Source organism: Sapajus apella, unplaced genomic scaffold (assembly GCF_009761245.1).
Source record: "Sapajus apella isolate SASKATOON/1434 unplaced genomic scaffold, GSC_monkey_1.0 scaffold10, whole genome shotgun sequence".
NCBI classification, from domain to species: Eukaryota; Metazoa; Chordata; class Mammalia; order Primates; family Cebidae; genus Sapajus; species Sapajus apella.
The window spans coordinates 43,064,044-43,086,488 of NW_022436950.1; the positions used below are offsets into that span (position 1 = coordinate 43,064,044).

Here is a 22,445-nt window from a genome sequence, read left to right on the forward strand (position 1 = left end):
AATCAAGCTATCACAATGTAGAATTTCCTAGATGATCTGCAAAGTTCAAAACAGAAAGTCCTTTTGTGTCTAAGTACTTAGCCCATTAAAATAAAAACAACATTCCTGCCTGTTGTGAAGTCTTAGTCTACTTATCTCCAAGCGCCTTATTTCTTATGGTGACAGATTTTGCAGAAAATGTATTTGTTTTCCAGATCCATGAATGCCTCGGCCCCAACTGGTGTCAAGTATGAAACTGTTGAGTTAATGAAAAGCAGTAAGATTATAAACGGCATTATTTCCCCTAGGAGGCTAAACATGCAGTCACAGTACTTTCTCTATCACATTATGAATTAGTGCAAGTGTAATTTGTGTTTTACAGATGAGCAAAGGCAGGCACAGAAAAGGCTAGTAAGCTACTTAAGGTCACCTAGTGTGTTTAGTTTTCCATGCAGTGACTTTTGCTGCCCAGTTTCAAAGGTGATCAAGTGGCTGCTGCCAAGTCATGATATGTGATCATTTGGGGGAGTACAAGGAGTGCTGGCAAGAATGTAAAAGCAGTTCCTTCTGATGATTGAACTATAAAGTTGAAATATTGATCATTCCAAGAACTTGAAAGGTTCTCAGGTCTTAAAACCAATAAAGCAGCTGGTGGAGAATGTGGATATATATATATATTCTAATATATAATTTATATATAATATATATATATAATATATATGTTATATATAATATATCCATGATCTTCAAGACCTTATCTCTACTAAAAAAGATATAGTCTTTGTACTTATAATATTGCTGTCACCAAGTAATACTGCTTCAACTGTTCGAGCTAATGAGAAAAGAGGTAAGTTTAATATGTAAATTATGTGTTTGTGCCAAGAAAGGGCCAAAACAAATATTTTTCTAATAGAGAAGAATTGAATCATCACCTAGCACCAGGCATTATTCTCATGATGAACTCAAAACAATCTTTGCTGTTAGGAGTATTATAGCCTCATTATAAGCATAGTGATTTAGTTCTAGCAAACCACTATCATCATTCACAGTGAGTGAGTGTTGTTAATCAGAACTTGATGTTTTTTTCTAGTTTTGTTTGTATTTAATGCATAATTTTTTTGTTGTATAAATTTGTTTAGCACTATTGGCAGTTAACTGTATATTTAATGATATTATGATAATAATATCTACACTAGGGACTGCACCAGAAATTTTTTCCCCTTCATATAAGAAATCCATTCATTAGTCACTTTCAAAAATCATTGCCTAGGAAGGAGATGGTCTTGGCCCTGAGGCCTTCATTCTGCTTAAAAAGAGACCCAGAGCACAGAAAGCCAAGGAAATTTTTCTCACCTTTTCCCAATTTGCAGTGCTGGAATCCCCAGCTTATCAACAGAGACAAGTAAAAACTATGCACAGTGGCTGCAGTGAAAAGCTAATTCAAGCAGGTAATCTGCTTCTTTATATTGCTGTTAATGTCTGCATTCCGTTTATCTCCTTGCTGCTTCTCAAGCATATTAGCAAGCTCCCACATTGGGGCCTTTGCACTGGTTGTTCTTTTTGCCTGCTGTTTAAGGCCAAATCCAAGACCTCACTCAGTTCTTTGCTCGAACGTCCTCTTCTGAATGAGGCCTACCATGCTTCCCTACTCTTGAGCCCCTTCTTTCCCTCTCTGCTCTCCTTCTTTCCTCCAACACTTATCACCATCCTATACACTATATGATTTACCTTAATATGCTCCTTGTTTACTGTCCATCTCCCCTTTCCATCTCTTGCTAGAATGTAAGCTCCATGAGGGCAGGTGGTTTTCTCTTTGTTGGGTTCACTCATCTATCCTAAGGTCTTAGCACAAAGTAGGCACTCAGTAAGTAGGATTGAATAAATTAGTCTTTCTACTTCTCATTAGTCAAATTCTTCATGAAGTTATAGTCTAAGTTTCTCCTTTCCAAATAGTTTCAGGGTTGGGGGTAGAAGTGGCACATTTGTGTATATTAATAGGAAGAAGTTCTGGATATACAGCTCTACACTGTTGTGACATTTTTCACATTAAATGAGGCATTTTACATTAAATGAAACGTACCTAATTGGTATTGATAAATAGGCTTCCAGTCAAGTTAGTTTCATTTGGACCAATTTGAACTAAGTAATTAGGAAAAAAAATCCATATACTACAGCAGTTATTTTAATGTAGACAAGTTATATTTGCATTTATATTGCACTTGACAGTTTGAAAAGCAACTTATATAAAAATTTCCTTGGATTTTCTTTTCAACCACCATGACTGGGCTGAACAAGTATTTTCAGTCCCCATGCACTCCAGTTCCAGAGAAGTTAAAGGACTAGGTTTAGATCACAAAAGTGATTCTCTAAGACCTGCAACCCAGGTCTTTTAGTGCCCTACCTAGGTGAGTAGAGTGCACTTTTTATAAGAGGCTTTGGTATCAGGGTATGGGGCTATTAATGGAGAGGGATGGCCAATAATCCACAATTTTAGGAATAAGTTCTGGAAGTTGAAAAACTACTTTCTACTGAGATTATATTTTAAAAATTTGCTTTAATATTCCCATGTTCAGTGGTTTATTGAATACTTTTCATTAAGTAGCTAGAGCTTTTATATTCCGACTAAATAAATGAGCTGGTGTTTGTAAGATGGGGAAGATTTTTGCTGTCTTAATTAAATAGCATTGTGATTTATTGCATGTGAGATACAGAAAAGAAACTATCAGGCCAGGCACAGTGACTCATGCTTGTAATCCCAGCACTTTGGGTGACTAAGGGAGGAGGACTGCTTGAGCCTAGAAGTTCAAGACCAGCCTGGACAACATAGCGAGACCCTGTCTCTACAAATAAAAATTATCTGGACATGGTAGCTGGTGCCTACAGTCTCAGATATTTGGGAAGCTGAGGCAGGAGGATTGCTTGCCCAGGAGTTGGAGGCTGCAGTAAGCTGTGATTGTGCCACTGCCCTCCAGCCTGGGTGAAAGAGCAAGACCCTAACTCTTAAAAACAAAAAAGAAAGAAAAGAAGGAAAAAAAGAAACCATCAAACAGGTGGCTTAGGAGATTTACTGTTAGTTTCATGAAGTTACTGAGAATTGGAGAGAAGAATAGATTAAATAAAAGTATTTAAGAGAAGTGATTAATATTTTATAAAGCATGCAAAAGAAGTTAATCAATTGGCAGTCTAGTGTTTTTGTTTTTTATAACCTGAATTCAGGACGTCATAATGAAGGAATGTAAAAAATACTAGGAGTGATATTATAAGTGTTGTTTTCATTATGTAATCGTGTAAATACTTATGAATAACTCTTCAGACTTCTGTCATTTTATTTGCCACCGTATGATTAAAACAATTTTTTTTGAGACGGGATCTAGCTCTCTTGCCCAGGCTGGAGTATAATAGTGCTGTCCTGGCTCACTGCATCCTCTGCCTCCCAGGCTCAAGTGATCCTCCCACTTCAGCCTCATGAGTAGCTGGGACTGCAGGCAGACACTACCATGCTTGGCTAACTTTTATATTTTTTGTAGAGATGGGGTCTTTCTATATTATCCAGGCTGGTCTCGAACTCCTGGACTCAAGCAATCCTCCTGCCTCGACTTCCCAAAGTGTTGGAATTACAGGTATAAGCTACCATGCTCAGTCTAAGGGAATTTTTTATATAGCCTGTGAGAGCTGGGATCAAGCCTTAATCATTTTTTTTTGCCCCCAGTTTCCAGTAAATTAAAATCCATGGAAAGGGCTCAATAAATGTTTATTGTCAAGTGAATGAGAAAGTTTAATTATCAGTGCTGAATGATATTGTTAAACAATCCAGCCTTCAATTAGGGAGGTCAAAATTTAATTTCCTTTTGGTTTTGCACACATGGAATGAGTTAGCAGGCACTAAGCTAGTTGCTCACCTCATCTAACCCTCAGTAACCTGTTGAGCTTGTACAATACCCATTGCCACTTTTTAGATGATTAATATGGGACACAGAGGTGTTAAATTATTTGCCTAAAGTCACACAAATGATAGACACAGGATTTGAACTCAGGGAATATATCTGACCACTATACCACACTGTTTAACCTTTTGCCATGAAATAAATGAGAATATGATTTCCAAGTTCACTTCTTAGGGATTTGAAATGAATGATGTGTGAGGGGCCACTGTTGAATGATTTAGTTTTCTTAGTTGAAATGTTCACCTTCTATTTTAGTCCTCAGCTCACCTCAGCCTAACGTTCAACTCCAAGCTTTGACTGTCACTGCCCCATTGAGGCCATTGGAGACCTTATCATTGCCAACTGAAGTGGGGCTTTATCCTCTTAAATATTGGCAGCATTTGATGCTGTTGATGTCACTGTTTCCCTCTTGAAAAGGTCTATTCTTTAGTCTTTCCTGAGACCCTTCTTTTCTAGTCCTGCCTGAAGTTATTTCTACTTTGTCCTTTGCTATCTCTTCCTCTACGTTAAATATTGGTGTTCCACAGGCTTTTCTCCTAGGCTCTTTTCTTCTAATTTTGCTCTTGGCACTCTGCAATCTCATCTATTTCCATGGATTCAGCCAATACCTATACACTTACATCTCCAATCCTCATTCTTTTTCTGAGTGCAATTTCTGAGTGCTGTTGACTTGGCATCTCCACCTGGATGGGCCTTAGACTTCTCAAATTCATTGTAGCCCAAACAGAACTTGACCACATCCTTCATCTTCCTTCATACGCCTCTTTAATGTTGTTGGTAACAGTTATGCAAATCAATCATTTGAGACTTATCTTGCATTTTTCTTCATCACTTCCATCCAGGCGGCCCTGTCAGTTAACCTCTTCAACTTATCTATATCTAGCTCCACCGCTTCAACTTTTATTCATGTCTTTGTTATCTTTTGCATAACTTCAACCACTCTTCTGACTGATGTTTCTGCCACCAATTTCCTCTTGCTGCAATTCATCCCCCCCTACTGCCACCAGCGCCACCTGTCTTATGAAAAATATAGTTTTATCCCTGATCATGAAAGTTAAGCTTAGTGAAAAACATGTAAAATACAGAAAATGGAAAGAATAAAATGAGAGTTACTTGTGGTCCTGCTACCATTTGCAATATCATTTTTACTAATATTGAAGCGGATTACATTTCTAAAGGGCAGGGTTATCATGTCAGCTACCCTGGTTTAGAACATTCATGTAGAGCATGTACAATTTCCACTAGAGTCAGTTGTTATAGATGCTTTTTAAAGCCAGGTTATTTATAAATAATGAAGACAAAGCAGGGCATGTATTACTACAAGACAGAGAATACTATCCACTGTCATATTGTACAGACTCTCATTCTATCCTTTTTCATGTTATATGCTTATTTAGAAATTGTTTCTGAGGTTTACTTAGGGTTTCATCAACTTTCTGTTGACAACAGGGATCTGCAAAATTTTAATATATCTCCAGTTTCTAATTTTTAAAAAAAATGTGAGATAATTTTATTACATTTTTTTTGCCCTATGTGAGTAACCAAAGGCCTTTTTGGATTAAGTAATATAGTCATTTGGCTCAAAAAACTTTTTAAATGCACAAAAGTAGTTTGAGAAGTTTTCCTTCAACTACTCATGCATTTCCAAATTTTTCCCTTTTTCTCACAGGTAACAGTGCTCATTAGTTTCAGGTTATTCCATCAGAATTTTCATACATATGTGAATGGATATACATTCCACATAACTGGTACACTTGATGTGTTAAGCAGTGGACATTTAAATTGTCTCCAGTTTTCTCTATTACAGACAATTAATACTATAATAAACAATTGTACATATATGTATATTTTTAAATCACATCAGTGTTTTGTTTAGTATTATGTTTAATTTTATTTCAGTTTAAACTGGTTAAAGAACTAATGTCAGTTGTGTCCTGCAGTAGAAAGTACACTTCTGGCAGTTTAGGAAACTGTTCTTCTTTATATCAGACTCAACTTCTAGTCATGGTCCACAGAGACCCTTATCGTGGGGATATTGCCTTATGAATGATCCTTCTAACCTCAGCTGCTTCTGGTTTCTGGGAAACTCTTGCCCTCCTGGTAGGAGGTAAATGTCTGCTTCCTGACTTCCCAGAGCTTCTCCTCTACTTTTATTTATTATGATATAAGGACCATTTTCTGGCTATTAATAGACTGGAACCTGCTTCTTTATATCTCTGACACTGTGAGAAACCAGTGACCTGCTTGAAAGCTTCACTGTTGGTTGATTTTTGGTAGAATTTTATATGAGCATTGAATTTACTTTATTTTTCTATACTGGTTTACAACTTACTAACAGCTAAGGCACCAAAGCATTATGAAATGAAGATAAAAACCTTCGTAGAAGCTGCTGTCATGGTCCACATTGTCAGTGAGACATGCTGAACTTAATTGTTTTTCTAGTAGGAGGGATAACTTTGTGCTGAACTGATCCTTAGACTCAGTGACATGATAACCATGTGGGGTGATTGGTGAGGTTCATGGTCACAGAACAGTGTCTTAAAGGACTTTTGACTTTCTAAAGAGTATCATGCTTTTAGCAGCTGTGCTTATTGTAAACAGTAGCTGAGAAGCCCATAGGGTTTTCCTACACAGCTTAGATAAGGGGTTTTCCTACCCCTGATCTAATCTTCAAGGGATGATTGTAAGGAGAAGCACTTTGGGAATGGTAGAGTAAGACTCCGCTCCCAACACATTATGCTCCCTCAAAAAGCAATGAGAAAACCGGAGAAAATTGCAAAAATCAAGCTTTTTAGAACTCTGGAAATGAACCAGAAGCTTTCAAGTACATGAGGAGCATTTATTCAAGAAACAGGTTGAACTCAGCACAGTAGGCCTCGGCTGTGTAACATTTTATTATAACTTGCATATCATTCCTGTCTCCCCAGCTCTGGAATAACTGAAAACTGGAAGCTCTGCAACCATGGTAGTCATGAAAACAAAAATACCTTAAGAGCCACTAATGGCAGCAGAATGAGTTTGGAGCTTCCCCAAAAACCTCATCCCCAGAGAATTGTCACTACCTGACATGTCTGGCAGCTCTCTGGAAAAGCCTGATTTGCAAGATTTTCATTAACCTGGCCCACAGCTTTCTTGGTGCAAACAGCCCTATCACCAGAACACTTATCAAAACAACCAGTGGCAGTTGTTTGACACTGCACCTGCCTGAGGTGGCGATACCACTTGGGGCACATAAAGGGCTAGCCAAAACAAACAAACAAACAAACAAACAAACAAAAAACAGAAAAGGACAATATAGAGAAAGAGATGTGCAAAGGAGGCTTTGAAAAGCTCAGATATATTCCTGGGAATCGGGAAAGCCATTCACATGTACAGGGATGTGTGTGTACCCAGGAAAGACATTATTTTCTTCTGTGCCTGGCCTTGAGGCTCTGCGCAAGTGGGAAGTAAAAGCTAAGACAGAGCTATAAAATGCTAGAGTACTAAGGGAGTGATCCATCATACACACAGAGCCTGTCAGCAAAGGCTGGAGGACTTACTGATTGAGGGCATTTAGGCAAATCTTTGTGTATTTGTTGTCCAACCACTGAGTGAACTGAGCAGACTTAAATAGCCACACAGGATAATTGTTTCACCCCATGAACTTCTAATAGGAATATTTTCTTAAATTAGCACAATGTCTCTATTATATTATTATACACAAGAATTATCTAATATTAAAATTTCACTGTTTCTCAAAAATCAATGATTTAAACAAAATCCAGTTAACAATTTATTTATTATGCCACCTTTAATATAGAGCAGTACCTCCTCCCCTCATCCTTTTTTTTTTTTTGCTGGGGAATAATATACATTCAGAGAAGTAAGACCATCATAAATTTATAGCTCTTGCCTCTTCTTAGTAACACTCCTTCTTAAAGGTAACCATTGTCCTGACTTTAAATACCACCGGTTAATTATGTCTCTTTTGCTGTTTTCAATGTTGTTTCATTGAGTTTTGTTGTTTTCATTGTTGTTGCACATATTTAGGAAAGTCCTTAAGGTGCCATAATCTTAAGTGTACTGTGTGATGAATGTTTACATATGCACAGACCCATATAACTACCACCCAGAGCAGGATATAGAGCATTCTCAGCCTCTCAGAAGTCCTCCTTATACTCCCTTGCGGTCACAGTCTCCTTAAGGCTTGACTTCTAAAACTGTAGCTTAGTTTTGCCTATTTTTGAACTGTAAATAAAGAAGAGAATTATTTAGAGCATATTAGTTTTTTCCGGCTCTTTTCACTATCGTATTTCCTTTCATTTTTCGCAGTGCCAATGACAACTGTTATCTGTTGTCCAGTCTAACATTCTAGATTTGTTTTTTTGCTCACCGGTAGTGTCTTTTAACTTGTTCCACTGACTCCCTTATTCTTATAAATTGGAGGTTAACCAAAGGGGTGTTGAATACCATAGAGTTCATGTTTTTCCCCAAGGATGCTTCTTTGGTGGTGCTGTGTACTTCACATTGCATTCCATCAAAAGTTACACAAAAGTGTGGCTGCCCCATTCTTCATGACACTAAGATTGATTCTTAGGTTTAAGTTTTGCAGCATAATGTCTTCATTAGAATGTTTCTCATTGATTTTTTGTCTGTTTTCAAATATATTATTTTCTTATGCATTGAAAAATTATGAATTTTGTAATTCTCTTATTCCTTCTATACTTATTTCCTGGAATTCTTAGTAAAAAGCACTTCTCATCAGCTGTGGCTCCTTAGTACCTCTGAAATACTGTTCATACTGGAAAAGCAAAATGATGTTTAATTCTTTAATGTTCTTTGACAGTTTTCAGAATATGTGGGCATTGGTACCCTAGTTGTTGCCAATTGTGACTAATGAGATTTACTTTTATTTTAGTTAGGGGCTACATATATTTTAATATTGTTATGAACTCATGTGTTTAAAATTTTTTATGTGTTTTAATGAATTATAGGGGTTTGAAAATATTCTAATTGGGCTAATCGGGAAATGTATACAAGAAAATATTTTAAGAGTAGTTTCATATTTATCCCTGATATCTTCACTCTGAACGCTTATTCTCTGTGTAGGTAATCATTTGTGATGGCTTCTTGTTTATCATTTTCATGTTTCTTTTCATAAATAAAAGCACATTGTGTGAAATTGTATGTGTGTATTGTGGCGGGGGGGTGGGGATGGGGCTGCAGTATGTATGCTATTTTGGCCGTAAGCAATGGGAGTTAAGGTGACTTAGCCAAGATGACAAAAAGATGACATGGTAGGGCCTGGATTTAAACTTAGGAATATAACTTCTGAGCTTGAGTTTTTAACTACTCTGCTATTATGGCAGTCCCATTGACATGCAACCCAAGGAAAGGCCAAAGATGAGACAGTTGTGATTTTGCTACTCTTAGAGTAATACATGCAAAAATAATCTGAACACAAATTTAACAGTTGAACTTGGTTTTAAAATAATTGCGGAAATGCTTTGTGAGATTCCATCTGAGTAAACTTGTGCCTACAAAATATATACTTCTTGATTTTCTTTCATTTTTTCTCTTTTTTATTTTGCTTGTTTGTTTGGTTCACATTTTCTAATTTGCCTTAGCAGTACTGACGTAATCTGCTGATAAGAAACCGTGAGAAAAGCTTATTTTAAGTGCTTTCAGATGTTGCAATTGTTATTGCATGAGAAATTTGTAAAATGGAAACTTTGCTTCATTCATGCATTACTTATGCTGAGGATATTTCAGGAAAATCTGCATGATATGGTTTGGCTGTGTCCCCATCCAAATCCCATATTGAACTGTAGTTCCCACAGTTCCCACGTATTGTGGGAATGACCCAGTGGGAGGCAATTGAATTACGGGGGTGGGTCTCTCCCATGCGGTTCTCATGGTAGTGAATAGGTCTCATGAGACCTGATGGTTTTATAAAGGGGAATTCCCCTGCACAAGCTCTGTCTTGCCTGCCACCATGTAGGATGTCCCTTGCTCTTCCGCCATGATTGTGAGGCCTCCCAGCCATGTGGAACTGTGAGTTAGTTAAAACTCTTTCCTTTACTAATTATCCAGTCTCAGGTATGTCTTTATTAGCAGCATGAGAACAGACGAATACACTGCATCAGGACAAGTTTTAGTACCTTATATCAAGAATGCAATTGTTGCAAGTAGATAACTTTAAAACTGATAAAAAATTAAAATGACCACAGTGTAATTTGCCTCTTAGGGGTTGTGTTTGAGACCCTCTCTTCAGGATTCTCAGAATTTACTCATTATTTTATCACTACAAGTTTAAGCTACTTTTCCCTGGCACTAACTAGTGAATAGCTTTGGCCAACCTGGTTTCCATTTCATTTAGGAATTAATGTTATTAAAACTTCCCTGGTGTGTTTATGAAATTTGAGTATGATCAAACAATAATTTTTATAGAGTGTGTAACTCTATGTTTTTTCCCCTAAGGAATGAAAAACTATTTTAATTTATGTATTATTGTTAGATTCTTGTTTTTTACTTCTCAGTATAATGAGATTGTTTTGAAGTGGCTTTATGTCTGTTACATTCTGCGTATCTCTTCAAATTTGTATTTAAATAGTTGCTCTTAAATACACAAATTTGGAGACCAGTAAGTTATGAAATGCTTCATACTTCTGGTGTTTGGGGCAAAGTTAGAGGGAAATAAAAGCTAAGATACAGAATATGTTGTTATTATTATTTTTTAGTAGTTTTAACAGTGAATTTTTTGTTTGTTTTTATTGTACTTCAGGTTCTGGGGTACATGTGCAGATCATGCAGGATTGTTGCATAGGTACACACATAGCAATGTGGTTTGCTGCTTCCATCCCCCCGTCACCTACATCTGGCATTTCTCCCCATGTTATCCCTCCCCGACCTCCCATCCGCCCCCGCTGTCCCTCCCTTGGCCCCCCACAACAGACCCCAGTGTGTGATGCTCCCCTCCCTGTGTCCATGTGTTCTCATTGTTCAATACCCGCGTATGAGTGAGAACATGCAGTGTTTGACTTTCTGTTCTTGTCTCAGTTTGCTGAGAATGATGGTTTCCAGATTCATCCGTGTCCCTACAAAGGACATGAACTCATTGTTTTTTATGGCTGCATAGTATTCCATGGTGTATATGTGCCACATTTTCCTTGTCCAGTCTATCATCGATGGGCATTTGGGTTGGTTCCAGGTCTTTGCTATTGTAAACAGTGCTGCTATGAACATACGTGTGCATGTGTCCTTGTAATAGAATGATTTATAATCCTTTGGATATATACTCAATAATGGGATTGCTGGGTCAAATGGAATTTCTATTTCTAGGTCCTTGAGGAATCACCACACTGTCTTCCACAGTGGTTGAACTAGTTTACACTCCCACCAACAGTGTAAAAGTGTTCCTATTTCTCCACATTCTCTCCAGCATCTGTTGTGTCTAGATTTTTTAATCATCACCATTCTAACTGGCGTGAGGTGGTATCTCAATGTGGTTTTGATTTGCATTTCTCTAATAATCAGTGATGGTGAGCACTTTTTTCATATGTTTGTTGGCCTCATATATGTCTTCTTTTGAAAAGTGTTCATATCCTTCTCCCACTTTTGGATGGGTTTGTTTGTTTTTTTCTTGTAAATCTGTTTTAACTCTTTGTAGATTCTGGATCTTATTATTCTTTTAATCAAAAAGATGTATTGTGCCCTTCCCACCATTAGATAACTGTTAGGAATGTGGAGACTAATAAAATATGGTGCTGATCCTGAAAGAACTTAGACTGATAGAGGGAATTGGACATGACAGAATAGACCAGATTTTCCTAACTGTCATAAGAAGGCACATGTGAAAGTACTTTGAATAGTAGACATACAAGCTTTAAGAACATGTGCATCAGCATTGGAAAAATGTATGGCATTGGTGACATAGAATAAGTGTCATTCATAGTATCTGCATACTGCAATGAAGTAATAAGTAGAGGCTATTTCACATTTATTCTGGACAATTGCCATTAGAAAAATTGAAATAGATGATGTTTCTCTGTAGACATTTCCCCTCCTCTCATATTTGATTCCATTTTCCTAGCTATTTCATGACACTAGTACCCACATCTTTTTCCATTGTTGTGTTCCCACAAATAATCAGTTTTGATTCTCAAGTATAACCAGTGCCAATCTTTTACCTATGATGATGTTTTGAAAAAGGTTATCACTTCCTCTTGTTTCAAACCCTGATGGTAAACAGCAGTGAAATTTAAAAAAAAATATTTCACAAACTGGGAAAAAAGATTATCTTAATGAAAAAAGTAAAATTTGTTTTTCTGATAGAATTTATTAACGTTTATAGAGAAACTGGTAACACCTGTGATCATGAATGCTCACAATGATTGATTGCACTGTGAGTTCTGTGTATGTCTGTCTGTGTGTCTATGTCTGTTTCCAGTCAGAGTTAGAGAGGCCCTAAGATAAACTGGGACTCTGAAATGTGTTTGACTTAAACTGATGTCATAATTCCATTTGGAACAGGTCTCTTTAAGCTGATGTCTGCTGAATACTTGAAGTTTTGAATACAACAACTCAACAGATTGAAACTAGCTTTATTTATTTTCTTTTTTTGAGATGGAACTTTACTCTGTTGTGCAGGCTAGAGTGCAGTGGCACGATTTCAGCTCACTGCAACCTCTGCCTCCCGAGTTCCAACAATTCTCCTGCTTGAGGCTCCTGAGTAGCTGAGATTATAGGTGCATGCTACCATCACTGGCTAATTTTTGTATTTTTTGGTAGAGGCAGGGTTTCACCATGTTGGCCAGGCTGATCTCAAACTCCTGACCTAGTGATATGCCCACCTTGGCCTCTCGAAGTGCTGGGATTACAGGCGTGAGCCACTGTGCCCAGCCAAAACTAGTTTTCATGTGCTATCTTTGCTTCCATTCCCTCCCTCCCTCCCTCCCTCCCTTCCTTCCTTCGTTCCTTCCTTTCTGCCTTCCTCTCTCTTTTCTTTTCTTTCTCTCTCTCTTTTTCTTTTCTTTCTTTCCTCTTCCCTTAATGGATGTATCCCATATCTTTGCTTTGTCCCCTAGAGGTGCCCATATGGTGGATGATACTTGTATTATTTAGAATCTTGAGACATGAATTGTTGATAATACTTTGTGGATAGCTACATGGTCACTTTTTGGGGGAAACTGCTTGATGAATGAAAACTTCTTTAGAATGAGTATTTTATAAATCCGCAGTACAAATAAGATCTTCAAATGTCAAAGTAGTTGATGATTAAAGATAGATTTGCAAGGGTAATTCAGAAGATGTAGAAAGATTGGAGAGAGATGTCAACCTTCATTTTTTCCTGTATTACTGTTTCTTGTAATTGTGACACTAAGCCACATTGAAGCCTTTCTTTTCTGATTATTAAAGTAATGCAAGTTCATTGTAGACCACTTGGAAATTATGGACAAATATAAGGAACTTAGGCTTTCCTGTCAAGCTACAACTACTGTAAACATTTTGGCATACCTCTTTTACAACTTTAAATATATATCAGATATATATTTATTTTATAATTCAGTTAAGTTCATACTGTACATATAATTTTGCAGTGTTTTTCTACTTATCTCATGAACATTTTCCATGTTATTAAAAATTATTTGAGAATATCATGCGATGGCTGTATAATACCCTATAATATGACTGTACCATAATTTACCTTTTCATTAATTTTCAGATTCTTATTTTGCTTCTAGTTATTATGAATCATCAAATATTATTCACTGTTGAATTTATATAGTCTTTGGTGGCACATATTTCTTGAGCAGTCACCTTACTTTGCTTATCAAACCATAGCACATAATTTTTTTTCATGTGTAATCATTACTTTTTTGTTTGTTTCCCCCTGTACTCTTATCCTTTACTGAAGGAAGTTGTTAACTTTTAAAAACAATAGCTTTTTTTAAAGTTTGAGATGTTTATATATAAACTTTGAGATAGGTTAGAAGGTAAAATTACAAATCCTGATGACAGCAGTTTATAATGGAAATGCTTACGGACCTTTAAATATAGCTTGGTAGGGAAGGGCGGGAGTGAATCAAGTTGTTACAATTTGTTCCAGGAAGGACATATTGGATGAACGCCATCTACTTTTAAAAAGATGTCCTGTGATTTTAGTTCTATTTGCTCCACTTAACCTTTCCCAAAGTGATTGCTGAAGCAAATGTATATGATACACTAAAAGAAATTAACATAATTATAATTTTTTTGGTTAATTGAAAACAGGCAATTCTCTTTCTCCAAAGATGTTACTTGAATTATAATTAAAGTACTGAATTTCAGCATGGGTTGGGCATGTCAGATAACGTAGATCAAGGAGACTCCAGAGGTCAGTTCCTCTAGCCAGCTGCCTTCCTGGTGGACTGTCCTTTATCTATTTAGCGTATTTGTCAGAGTGAGAAAATTCTAAGAACTTCTCTAGATTTTATGTCAATGATTTAGAGACTTCTTTGTTAAGAATAACAAGAACACTCATATCTGAGCTTTTATTGCAGCAAGCATGGACTCTGAACCAGGCCCTGTGCTCTGACTTTATGTAGCTTCACAGTCCTCTCAAAACTATACTGGCTGTGCCTCATTATCCCCATTTTACAATTGTGGAAACTAAAGTTTATGAAGTTAAATCACTTGGCCAACCTCACACAGCTGATAGGTTTCCATCTTTGGCCACAGAACCTAAGCTGTGCTGGACAGCCCACAAGTTGTCAGAGAGTTTTTAGTCATATATCATATAGTTAACTGATTACATGAGATAATATCTTAAATTGGGTTTCTAAAAAATGTTAAGCAAATATAATGAACAGATTTAGTGTGCAACTTATAAGGATCAGAAAGCAAATTTGGACACTTAATGGTTGACTTCCTAACTCTTCTAAAAGGAGGACACAATTATGTAGGGAGGAAAAAATCCTCATTTTTATTCTTCCTGGCTAGAGATCTTGGCAACTGGGAAAGTGGTTGCTATTATTGTGACTTTACCCATTGTATGCACAGATTCATACTTCCAGGTTCTCCATCCTACACCTTTTATAAACACCAAGTTTAACTTGGAAAGGGAAAATGTTATTCTTGGCAACACTTACATACCAAAAGTAGAAACTATAGGAGACCACCAAAGGATATATCAACCAGGATGCAGAAACTGTAAAGAATATACCTAATATTTAACTGTAATACTGTTTGGAATGCAGGTCTTCAATAAAGGAGATAATTATTATTCAAAGTTTACTAGGAGGCAGGAAAACTGCAAAATGAGATCCGTGTCCCATGTATTTATGACTAGAATAATTTACTGATATGTTGTGCTTCTAATTACTGCTGCCATTGCCACATATCAAGAAAATCATTAGATAGTTGATAGGGACCTGGCATTAAGAGGAACAAAGCAGTTAAAGGACCTACTTTTTGAGAATAGCCTGAAACCGTAGTTTCATGTTAGCAAAAATGCATTGATAGGGTACAGATATTAATACAATGATAGTATTCGGCACTGAATCCTTTAATGTTAAGAGTCAAAGGTCTCTTTGAAAATTAAAAGAAACATATTTATAAAAGTGAAAAAGTACTACTTTATACTGTTGAAAGTAAACTTTTAAGAAATATTACTAAAATGTTATTCTAAAAGGTGATACATGCTAAAAAATGTTGGTAGACTCATAGAAAACAGAAATTGCTCATTGATGACAGATTCACAGTGAGTAATTATGAGAAGTTGAAGATATTCACTTTTGTATTAAAATCCTGGGTTAGGAGAGGTTCACTGAACTAACCAAAAAGGCCAGTTCTTCTCTGTAGAGTTCATGAATGCTTCACAGACTACCTGTGGACCCATCATGGACATTGATATTTTGTGAAATCGAGTAAAAATAAGCTAGTAGAAAAAGAAATGGAATAAAATATAAGACCTACAAAATATGAGTCCAAATTTGATTGAATAGACGTAAAATTACTCTAACAAATTTCTGTAAACGTTTCTAAGAGCTTCCAGTCAGTTTCTAGACTTATCTCAGATTAGTATCAACCAATTCATGGACCAGCACTTGCCCATGGCCTGTATTTTTAGAGCGCTGTTCTCAACTTAAATAGAGTCTAAACTTTTTTCTCATGTTAGTTCCCCTTTCTGTTGTTATTCCTGTACTTGCTTGTGCTTTTACTATGCTGTTTTATTCTTGATTTAAAAGTAGATTGAACATACTTATTGTGAATTATTAAGGTAGAAGACACAGTACAGGTACAGATGTATGTCTCTTTTTGAGTTTTCTAATAAAATGAATATGCAAAATCAAAAATAACGTTTACCTATACATGTACATTAATATGTGGTCTATTGGATTTTAAGACTGTAGACCATTGATTCTTAGAAATGCGTTTCAGAGAGCGCCTGTATCAGAATTACCTGAGAGAGAGAGAGAGAGAGAGAGAAAGAGAGAGAGAGGGGCCATTTGTTTAGGAGAAGATAATGGAAGAGAACAAGAGTTTCTACCAGGTAATCCGCAGAATTCTTCTAGGTCTTATCCAAGACTAACAAGTTGGTAGCTATACGAGTCTGCAAGAGTCACACTGTTACTAGGCTTGGGGTGCCACCTAATGAAGATACTGCTGCAGTGACTAAAACTTACATCACAACAGCAAAGTCCCTTAAATTCCCGGAATACCTTCAAAGAAAGACAGGCACAAACAAGCCCAGACTGTAAAGACTACAATAAATACCTAATTCTTTAATGCCCAGACACTGAAGAACATTCACAAGCTTCAAGACCACCCAGGAAAACATGATCTTACCAAAGGAACTAAATAAGACACCAGTTACCAATCCTGGAAAGGCAGAGATATGTGATCAATCAGACAGAAAATTCAAAGTGACTGTTTTGAGGAAACTAAAAGAAATTAAAGAGAACACAGAGAAGGAATTTTGAATCCTATGAGATAAATTAAACAAAGAGCTTGAAATAACTAAAAAGAGTCATGCAGAAACTCTGGAGTCGAAAATGCAACTGACATACTGAAGAATGCCTCAGAGACTCTTAGCAGCAGAATTGATTAAGCAGAAGAAAGAATTAGCTTGAAGACAGGCTATTTGAAAATACATAGTAAGGGGAGACAAAAAAGAATAGAAAAGAATGAAGCATGCCTACAAGATCTAGAAAATACCCTTAAAAGAACAAATCTAAGTTATTGGCCTTAATCAGGAGGTAGAAAGAGATAGAGGTAGAAAGTTTATTCAAAGGGATGATAACAGAAAACTTCCCAAACCTAGAGAAAGATATCAATATTCAAATATAAGAAGGTTATAGAACACCAAATAGATTTAACTAAAACAAAACTACCTCAAGACATTTAATAATGGAACTTTCAAAGGTCAAGCATAAAGAAAGGATTATAAAAGCACCAAGAGAAAAGAAACAGTATACTTCCAATATATCAAGCAGCAGAGAAATGAACATCAAAACTGCAATGAGATATCACACCCCAGTTAAAATGGTTTGTATACAAAAGACAGGAAACAACAAATGCTGTTGAGGATGCAAAGAAAAGGCAACCGTTGTACACCTTAGTAGGAATGTAAATTAGTACAACCACTATGGAGAACAGTTTGGAGGTTCCAAAAACTAAACATTGAACCAGCATATGATCCAGCAATTATACTACCAGGTATATATACAAAAGAAAGGAAATCACTATATCAAAGAGATATCTGCACTGTTTGCTACAGCACTGTTCATAATAGCCAAGATTTGGAAGCAATCTAAGTGTATATTAACAGATGAATGAAAAAAGAAAATGTGATATATATATATCACATATATGTGATATATATATACACAATGGAGTACTGTTCCGCCATGAAAAAGAATGAGATCCTGTCATTTGCAACAACATGGAGGAAACTGGAGGTCATTATGTTAAGGAAATAAACCAGGGACTGAAAGACACTCTTCACATTGTCACTTATTTGTGGGAGCTAAAAATGAAAACAATTGAACTCATGAAGAGAGAGAATAGAATGATGGTTACCAGAGGCTGGGAAGGATAGTGGGTTGTGGGGGAAGTGCAGATGGTTTATGTGTACAAAAATATAGTTAGATAGAATGAATAAGATCTAGCATTTGATAGCATAACAGGGTGACAACAGTCAACAATAATTTATTGTACATTTAAAAGTAACTAAGAGAGTATAATAATAATAATAATAATAATTATTATTATTATTATTTTTAGACAGAGTCTCGCTCTGTAGCTAGGCCCCAGGCTGGAGTGCAGTGGCACGATCTCTGCTCACTGCAACCTCCGCCTCCCGGGTCCAAGCAATTCTCCTGCCTCAGCCTCCTGAGTAGCTGGGACTACAGGTGCGCACCACCACACCCAGCTAATTTTTGTATTTTTTAGTAGAGACAGGGTTTCACCATGTTGGCCAGGATGGTCTCCATCTCTTGACCTCATGAGGCCCACCTCAGCCTCCCAAAGTGCTGGGATTACAGGCGTGAGCCACTGCGCCCGGTGAGAGTATAATTATTTTTAACACAAAGAAAGGATAAATGCTTGAGGTGTTGAATACTCCATTTACCCTGATGTGATTATTATGCATTGTATGCCTGTATCAAAGTATCTCATGTACCCCATAAATATACACACTTACTATGTACCCACAAAAATTAAAAATTAAAAAATGCAGACTCCTAAGACCTATCCTATAACTACTGAATCACAATTTCTGTGGTTTGCTCTATGGAGTCTGAATTTTAAACATGAGTCCCGGATGATTCTAAGACACAATGAAATTTAAGAACTACTCTTTCAGCATGTGGAAATCTGTGCGATATGTTTAATTCTGAATCATACACTACAATGGTAAAGTATAAATGCCAACTTTGAAAATGTTCACTAATGTGAGTATATTGGAGTTTCTAACTGTTCTTTCAGGAGAGCATCTCCAGGGCATATTTTTGTGTTCATTGCTATATCCAAAGCATTATTGAAAAAGGGTAATGTTCCCGTTTTACAGACAGAAACAACACACATATACAGATAAAATAATTTTACATCCTTCTCTACTAGTTTAATCTTAATTGAAGATTTTTGCATGCTTAAAACCTATTCTTAAATTCCCCCTGGTTTACAATAATATAATTTAATTTGGAATAAAAAATAGCATAACTGAAGAGCCCACTAACTGTGCAGTTAAACAGTTATAAATTGAATTAGAGAAGGATTGTTGTATTCAAACCCCTTAATATTTCACTTGTAAACATTTGTGTTTCCATTAATATATGGAGTTAATGCAACATTGACTCAAAGTTCACCATTAAGGAAAAATATAACACTCTTAGATATTGATATGAAATTCTCCTATAAGGAAAATTATTACATCCTAAGAGCTTCAAGACATATGCCAGTCAAATAAAGCAGACACCGCTATAGCTGGGTCTTTAATTCTGTAGCGGAAGTAAGTGAAGGGAAAAGAACTATATTTATTCTTATTTGTGTATATCTTTGAGAGTTTTTGGCACGTTACATATGCTTGTGGGTATTGATCTGTTAGTTGAGATAATTTTTTTGTGTGTATTAAAGTAATGGATCACAAGCTGATTTTTTTTACTTAAATGGACATTCCTACAGGGATTTCCTTGTCCACCTAAGATGAGGAAATCAGTCCTTTGGGGATTTTCTTCTCTTCCAAAGCATATTGATAATTTCCCAGATAAAACTGAAAAACCCTAAGAAAGTAACAAGTCCTTCGTTACTTTTACTGAACTCAAAGTACCACACAAATGTTGCTCTCCTGAAATTGTGCAGGGTTCTGGGAAATCTCCCTCCGCACATTTCAGCCTTGCTGTGGTGTTCCCTTGATCGAGTTACTGGAATTCTCTGAGCTCAGTTTCCTCATCTTGGGGCTAAGAATGCTTCTCAGAATTACTGTGAGAATTCTTTCAGTGGATGATTCCTAAGTACTATGCGTAGTTCTTGGCACTCAGTGAATGGTAGGTAGTTATTGTTGGGGGAAGCTGTAGAAGAGTGGCAAAAGTATTGGTAAGCTTTGATGTCATACAGACCCAAGATTTGAAATCCAGCTAGTTTCTAGCTGTGTGATCTTCTGTGAACAAGTTATTCAATTTATGCCCCAGTTTTCTTAATTTATGATGTAGGGATTGTCACTCTGGTTACTCTGAGGATTAAATGAGTGGGTATACACACTTACAGGGCCTAACATGTATTCAGTTATTATAAGATAACAAATAATAGTCATGATTTTTTTTTAGTGAATGGAACAGCCTACTTTCTAAGCTAAATTTAAAAATACATGTGTTTTGTACACATGTATCAACTTGAGTTTAAATTTAAGATCCTACTCTTGATATTTTAGCAGCTATCTCATTTTCAAAAAGTATATAAACTTTTTGAAATGTCTATATTTTCAAAAAGCTTTCTGATTTATGCACAGACTGATGTGTATTCCCATTGAAAGATTTTGGGAATCTGAAAACGGAGTGACAATGGGACAAGCATTTCTCTGGCTGCTTTAGGAACACAGGGTTGGAAGAAAAACTCTCCAATGAAAAGTGCAGCAGATAGACACATGCTGTGAGGCTTCAATAATGTGTATGAGTGATGTCAGCCTCAGAGGCATGCAAAATGCCAAACACAAAGGAAATTCATAATTGGATTTTCAGGAAAAGGGTTGTTCCTTCCTGATGTGCTAACCTTGATTCTAGTTTGTGTTTTTGGTACCAGCATAAAGATAGATGACTGCTGAATTTTTCCATTGCCAATTTGTGTTGTAATCTAAGGACTGTGTCTTTGCTCTTCCCTGCTTTACTCTCAAGAAATATTCTGTGAGCTTTGGGGAATAAGCTACTTTAGTTAAGTGATGTCTTTAATTGTGTATGATTAATCCATTCAGCATCCATAAGTCACATTTCTACTCATGGGCGTCCTTGCTAGATCAATAGCTTTGAATGTTGGAAACTGTAATAATCAATTGGGCTTGCGGTAGATCTGATGGAAATGGGGAAGAGTCTTAATTTCTATTCCTTTATTCTTCAGCTTCCCTTTCTCTCCCTGTACATAAATGCTTGAAATTTCTAGATGCCGTTCTTCTTCACCAGCCTAATCTCTCCTTCCCTCTGTGTGCTTCACCCTGTGCTCACACTGGTCTGATCTTCCCTCAGTTTTTGACAGGGCCATGTTGCTTCCCACCATAGGCCTCTGCGCAGCTCTCCTGGTTCATACACCAAAGCCTTGAGGGAGCTTTCTCATACTCTCCTGACCACGTCGTGTTTGCGGCCCATGCATACTTTGAGGACCTTTTCTTTTTCCTGTATAACATGTGTCATAATTGTAATTAAGGAATTCATTTTATATTTATTTAATGTTTTTCTCTCTAAATTACAAGCTCTCTGAGGGCAGGGGCTATGTTTATTTTGTTCACAGCTACCTCCCAGTGCCTAACACCATATGATATCATAGTTAGTAAAAATATAAGTATGTTTTATTGATGCAAAGTTGTTATTAATGTGCTTCCCCATTTTATTTGTTACTGTTGGTTTTGCTGGACTTTCCCCACAAAGGGTTGTGGTTTGGAGAAAGGAAAGCATATGTGAATTTATGATACTCTGGCTGTACCTCTCAATATAATCATTTACTGTGATTAAAGTACTACTGGCTGAATCACTTGTGCTTAAAAAATTACCATCCCAGTGAAAGAGTACATGTGTGATGGCTTGAAATTGAAGCCCCAGCATTCATCAACTGCTCCTGCCCCACACTTTTAAGTTTCTTTCTTGATCAGCTGGGAAATCTAATTTCATTATGATAGTGGCTTATGCTGGGGGAAAGTAGGTTTTCTCCACATAGGAAAATAGATTGTCACATGTAGATGTTGGTAATATATGGGTGGTCCAGAATCTAGAGTGCAGGTAAAGTGGTGTATGTACCAAATGTTGCAGTATTTGGAAGGCAAAGAATCATGGCTTGGAGGACCAGAGTGGTAGGTGTCAGGTGGGATTCAGAGACCAGGGAGTGAGCGATAATAAGAGCTGCACTGGAAGCAGAGGAGGAGAGTCTCTCTTCTAGCCAACAGAGAGTCTGTTGGTCCATAACTAGAAAGTAGCCAAGAGCTCAAGATTATATTCTATCCCCGCCTGGGGATAAAAACAGAGAGGCTTACATTGTTAATAAGTCTATTTGTTGTTCATAGGCTGTAGCCAACTTTGATATCCAAAAGAGGAAATAAATTTATTCTTTCTTGATTTCTTATTCTTTCTTTTCCTTCGTTCTTTCTTTTTCTTTTTAGAGATAGGGTCTTACTCTGTTACCCAGGCTGATTTGCATTGGCAGGATCGTAGCTCACTGTAGCCTCGAACTCCTGGGCTCAAGTGCTCCTCCCACCTCAGCTTCCCATGTAGCTGGGACTACAGATGCATGCCACCATGCCAAGCTAAGTTAAAAATTTTTTTTGTAGAGATGATGCTCTCTATGATCTTGAACTCCTGGCCTCAT

The 22,445-nt window shown here is 36.7% G+C and overlaps 1 protein-coding gene across 3 annotated transcripts in view; it reads left to right on the plus strand.

Annotated features, from left to right (window-relative positions):
- Positions 1-22,445, plus strand: part of HECW2 (HECT, C2 and WW domain containing E3 ubiquitin protein ligase 2) — a 382,585-nt gene that overhangs the window by 198,549 nt on the left and 161,591 nt on the right. The gene's annotated exons all lie outside the window — the stretch shown is intronic.